Source organism: Nipponia nippon, unplaced genomic scaffold, assembly GCF_047370975.1.
Source record: "Nipponia nippon isolate SJK-2023a ecotype South Korea unplaced genomic scaffold, ASM4737097v1 scaffold_2, whole genome shotgun sequence".
Taxonomy (NCBI): domain Eukaryota; kingdom Metazoa; phylum Chordata; class Aves; order Pelecaniformes; family Threskiornithidae; genus Nipponia; species Nipponia nippon.
In genome coordinates, this window is record NW_028262336.1 from 123,323,494 (window position 1) to 123,329,493 (window position 6,000).

General features: G+C 50.4%; 1 protein-coding gene across 1 annotated transcript in view; it reads right to left on the minus strand.

The window, feature by feature from the left end:
* The window catches only part of RAB30 (RAB30, member RAS oncogene family), a 54,135-nt gene extending 48,453 nt beyond the window's left edge, over positions 1-5,682 (minus strand). Inside the window, exon 1 of the mRNA XM_087757453.1 lies at positions 5,100-5,682. The gene's annotated coding sequence lies outside the window, so the exon portion shown is untranslated. The remainder of the gene's footprint in view (positions 1-5,099) is intronic.
* Positions 5,683-6,000: the final 318 nt, after the last annotated feature.

Consider the following 6,000-nt stretch of genomic DNA (forward strand, 5'->3'; position numbering starts at 1 on the left):
ACTGCGGGATGCGAGAGTCTCATACGCAGTCGGATTCATTTTCTTCACTGTTCCCAACAAAGTGGCATCAAGGCTCAGCACCAGCCTATGGGATGGTACTTCCACAGCGATTCTCTTTTGCAAATAATAGGAGGGATTTATATCAAGAAATACTCCCACTTTAAATGCACACATGCTGCCTTTTGAGTAACTGACTTATTGCTTAATCAAAAAAGCAGAGTTTAGTTTTTGGTAACTTCATTACGGACAAGCAGCAGCACAGCGCAGCAGCGGCTCAGGCTGCTGGGGCCCTGCATTAGGTTCCTCTCTCCGTGGAGAGCATCTTTAGCAGGACAGTTACCCAAACACTGCTTGACCTCTGTACACTTTGGCATCTCTAACACCTTTTTATTTTTTTTTTTTTTTTTTTTTACACCTCCCCTTTTAAATTCACCCTGCAGGACACAGCCTTTTGAGAAACGACGTGCAAGCTCATCTTTTTTCATGCCAGCGCAGCCTTTCCTCCCCTTCCTCTTCTTTCTTCCCTTTCCCATTACTCTTTTCAAGGTCTAAAAGAAAAACACTATTCAGCTACTTAACGGTTATAGTTAACTTTTAGTTCAGCAGTACCTAGAAGAAAGCATTTCTGCTAAAAGGAAAGAAAATAAACAGGGTATCCTGTGATCTTTACAAGGACAGCAGCAGATTTCCGTGAAGCTCTATCTATATCGAGCAAGGCAAGACCTTACTGAAGGTTTTCTCCTCTGTTTGTACATGTATTCCCTAATTAGCTCAGGAAACTAATAGCTAGGTTAGTTTAAAGAGGTGGTTTAAATTTTGCCTTAAGTATATTAGGGAGCAGTGCACCTCTGCATACAGAGAAGTGCAGTGAGAACAGTAACTCCAGGCGAGGCGAGATGACAAATAGCAATTCAGTCTCAAGCTGTTCGCAACCCAAATATCTATCCCCAGCTCAACGCAACAAAGCTCTCTAATGATTTTTATCTACGCAGGGTGAAATCAAATGACATTATAACACAAATCTCACTAATTCCTTATTCAGGGCCAATGTTTAATAGCACAGATTAGTTATGAAACTACAGTAACAGCACCAGACTTTAATGTGGTCTTGCCTCTCTTTAAATAGTGACAATGATTTTAAGGGACAAGTTCATCCTTGTTCTGCCCTAATTAATTCAATGTATTAGCACCTGAGGAATATTGGACTCAACCCTCCCAGTTTAAATTCATGATTTAAGCACAGGCTGAGCAAGAGGCACCAGGGTTATATGACAAACATGACAGATCAGTTGTTTCATGCTGTAAGAGAGCCATTAAAAATAAAATGAGGATTTAGTTAGTTATTGACAGAATCACTGGGGGGGGAAGGAAGCTAAATGACTTGCTGCAAAATGAAATTACGGAAACTAGAGAGTCAGTCAAAACATTGCCTTAGGTCATCTCATCTGTCCTCCAGCCAAAGCAGGGCTGTTTGCTGAGCATCTCTGCCCCAAGGGTTGACATTTTTGGTGTCAGAAACCCGTCTGTAATACAGAAGATGATTTTATTGTCTCCTAAATCTCCTGCTCCAAAGTCTTGCAAGCATCCATGCAGGTGTCTTGGTTTAAACAGCCTCATCACTGTGAGGTATGCCCACCCTGGGCTACTTTCTGCTCTCCTGCCATGCTAGCCACCCTACTGCAACGAATCTCTCAAACTTCTGCATTGCCTGGATGGTTATTTGGCAATACGCATGAACTGGCTCCTGGCACATTCCCCACTCCTCTTTCTGTACTTGCCAAGAGCAAGGCTTGCACTCAAACTGTTGGTCCTGCCCTAAGAAAAGGCAATATACCTTAAAATTAGAAAAGGAATTTATCTAATTCTCAGCTATTATAATTTCTTGTTTGGCTATATTTTATGTAAAAATAAGAAAATGCCAACAACCCCATACCACACACACAAAAAACCCCAGCTGCAGATACACCTGCCTGGGACACGCCACAAGACTTGGAGCAAGCGCCTCAATTTGCCAACTGATGGATGCCAGCTTAGCTATCATGGCAAGGACCGAACGAGACCAGCTCCAGAGCTAAACCCAGGAGCTCTGCAGCTTGCGTTAGAGAGCCCCAATGCTCCAGCTCAGTCTGCAAGCAACATCTACCACCCACACGTGGGCCCAGGAGGAAGAGGAACATACAGCCTAGATAGCAAACAGAGGAAAGCTCTTTCCTGGGAAGGTGGCAAAGGTTCCATTTGCTCGCAGACACCTTTCTCCCACTCCTCAGTTCTCACCTTCCCTCCCCATGCCTGTTTGGGAAGCAACTGCTCAGTTCCCCCCCAAGAGCCTTCTTCATCCATCCACTTCTCCCTTCAAAACTCCAACTGCCTCACTAGACCCCAACTCCAGGCAACAAAAATCACTGTCCTCTCATAGCGCAGCTCTGGAGCAGAGAAGAAAGTGAAGCTTAAGAGGCAGCAAGTCTGTCCCAGCTCTGGCTCTTCCAGGTTCCCCTCATCTCACCAGTCTTTGGGTCCCCCCATGCATGAGGTTGGGAGACACCCAAGTGCCCCAGGAGAGCTTGAACCTCTTTCTGCAACAGTTCTGGGATGGGCAATTTAATACAGCGCAGGGCACATAGGTGATGCTGATAAAGCCAATGTACAAAGACGTGATTTCTGGCTTTGCTAAGAGGCCAATAGACAGCATCAAACTCAACTTGACTAAGAACAGGACTAAAATACAAAAAAAAACGTGCAGGGTATGACCACGAGACCATTGAACCCTGAATCCCCTTTCAGACACTGGACACTAGTAAGAAATTGGGGGAAAAAGTAAAAGACTAGAGGAAATATTCAGTGCTGCCTTCCTGGGGTAGTCTCTCTGCTGCCAGCAATTGGCATCTCAAGGACTTCTTGAATCACAGTAAATGCATACATCGCATTTCGGTCTTTGCAGGATCAGGACTCAAATTACTCAAGAGGAAAGGCCCCTTAGTTCATCTGTGCTTTTTCACAGCAATCACTCATCTATTGAATGATTTGCAGTTTTTGGTCAATTTTTATGCGTCTGTATTTCTGTCACTGCAAGGCAAAATTTCACCTTTATTAATAGTGTAGATTTCTGAGCTACACTTTTAATCTGCTCCTTGCAGTAGTATAATATAGCTTGAAAACACTAGTATGCAAGACAACATTGTCACGAGTCTCATTCAATAAGTTTGATAATTTGGAAAAATAATAAAACAAGCATAAATACTAACACATATTTGTAAAGATATATACACATACAAAGATGAAAGCAGAATTCAAAAGAGGGACATCTCAAAAATTTCATTACTTTTAAACTAAAAAATCCCTGGCCATGGATTCCCTGCTTGTTCTCCACAACTTCTGTATCAATATTTCCCAGAACAATTCCCAGGCTACGCTTTCAAATTATCACTTCATTTCCAGTGCCTTCTCTCCATAGCTAACAAAATCACTGCTGTAAAACTTCTGTTTTTACAGCCAAGATGGGAAACCCTCTATTAGATTAGCCGTTCCCTCCCTTGTAAAATAAACGGGAAAATGCCATTCCAGGAAATAAAAATGTTAAAAAAAGACCAACCAAACAAAGGCAACTCCTGCACGCAGGGTTATTCTTCCCCTTTGAGTCAGTAACAAAGAGGAAGGAAGGAAAAAACACAGATAAAATAAAAGCAGGGAGGAGGTGTGGATGCAGCACGTTTATCCCACCTGAAGAGGGGAGGCTGCAAAAGGCCGCGCATTGCATACGGACACCCCAACTACCGCCTTGGTGTTTACAAACGCTTTGATCAAACCAAACAGGGAGTTTCATTGTCCCCACGGCACTCATGTCACCCGTCCCCCAGCGCCGGGATTCCAGGGAGCCTGCCAGAGGACACACAGTGCCAGTTACACAAGAGAAGCGCAGAAGCAAATATACAGCAGAGGGAAAGGAAAAAAAAAAAAAATAAAATATCAGCTCAGCTGCACGCTCCCTTCCTGCTCGCAGAACAGCCTCCAAGTCGGGCTTTGGAGCGGATTAACTTTAAAGGGCACCGAAAGATGCTGACAGATTTGAGGCGAGCAGGACCCCGCTGCGTACACGCATTTCCCTGCCACCAGCACAAAATCAGATGCCTGGGGTCCACGAGCAATTGCAGTGATAATGTAGTTATAGAAGGGGAAAAACCTCCTGTGATGTGATGCACTAAGGGAAAAAAAATGTAGTATCTTGCACTAATATCATAGCACTGTTCAAGTAAAGATCTGAATTGCATCTCGCAAACGGCAAGGAACAGGGAAACAAATAAAAAAGCCACACTAAAGCAAAGCTCTGCTGAAACACAACATTCTTAAAAAGTTTAAAATATACGCACTTCTTGTATTTATGATGAAAGGGAAAACAGAGTGGTAGTTTGAAAGTTAAAATAAACCATCGGGCTGTCCAACCGACAGCGTTTAAGATGCACGCTCATGACATGACTTGGAAAAGAAACCTGGACCGACTGCACGCAGCTGGAATCGAGAGCCCATTTGATTCAAATCTGTCCCATTTCCCTGAAAAAAGGGGAGGAATGGGGGTGTCGCAACACAAGAAGCCGCATGAGGTAGCACACCAGCGCCCCAAAAAACCACCCTAAAACAAACCTCGCTTATCCGACTTCTTAAAAGATTGCATTTATTTTTTTTCCCCAGGGTCTCGCAGGCACTTAACGACAGCAATTAAAAATCCATCCCGTTTCCCGCTGTGGTAACGGGACAGGGCTCCCCGCCGCCGCCCGCCCCCAGGACCGCGCTATTTCGGGGCGCCCGGAGCATCCCGAAGTTGCGGGAGTTTCCCGGGGGCTGCGGGACGCGGCCGCACCGGTCGCCGGGCCCGGAGGGCGGGGAGGGGCACGCAGCTCCCCGGTATTTCTGTCATTTAGGTTTGGTTTTGGGGGGGTCCCCCCTCTTTTTAGCAATGCCGGGGGAAGGCGGCGCAGCCCCGCTCGGCAGCGCTTCTCCCCGCTGGGGAGGGCACCGTGCGGGGAAGGGCGTCGGGAGATGGGGAGGTTTGGGGAGGGGGAAGGGGGGGGGAACACACACAAAAAGAAGAGGAGCGCGGAACTCACCTGGTGTGGGATTTTTCCTCCCTCTCCACAACCATAAAACGAGGCGGGAGCCGGGAGCCGGTCACCGGCGATGGGAGAAGGCTGACAGCCGCGGGCCGCCCCACGACGGGGCCAGCGGGGCTGGGTGCGGTGCAGCCCCCCCACGCCCGGGGGTGGGCGCTGGGCCGCCCCCGCCGCGGTGCAGCCCCCCGGGGGCGGGCGCAGGGCAGCTCCCCGCGATGGGTGCAGCGGGCTTGGGCGCAAGGCAGCCCCGCTGGGGAATAGGTGCTGAGCCCCCCTCCCCGTGCAGCGCAGCCCCCCGGGACGGGTGCCGACCCACCCGCGGCGCAGGACAGCCCCCCCCCCCGCCCCCGCCCGGGATGGGCGCAGCGGAGCTCAGTGCAAGTCAACTCCCTTCGGGGCTGGCCGCAGGGCCGCCCCCGCTGCAGGGCGGCCCCCCCGGGGCTGGTGCAGGAGTAGGGCCGCCCCGGGCCGGTGCCTGGGGGCCGGAGCGGGAGCAGGAGCGGGGCCCCCCCACCGTGGCCGGCGCTGGCAGCGGCAGCGGGAGGCGGCACCGGCGGAGCACAATGAGCGGCGGCGCCCCCGCGGCCGCCCGCTGGGCGATGACATCACCCCTCTCGCCCGCCGGGGCGGGGCGAGCGGCCGCGCCGCCGCCTTCCCATTGGCTGGCGCCAGCCGGCAGCGGGGGCTTCTGGGGTTTGTAGTTTCTCGAGAGGAGACGCCGCGGCGGAGCGCGGAGCGGGAACTCCATCTCCCGGCAGGCACCGCGCCGCGCGGCCGCGGTGGGGGGCGGGAGGTGGGGGGCGGAGGTGGTGGCGGCCGCCATGTTGATGGCGTGGGATGCTTTTAGCTCGGGAGGAGCGGCCGGGGAACCGGGTTAAGATGTCGGAGAAAGAGGGAG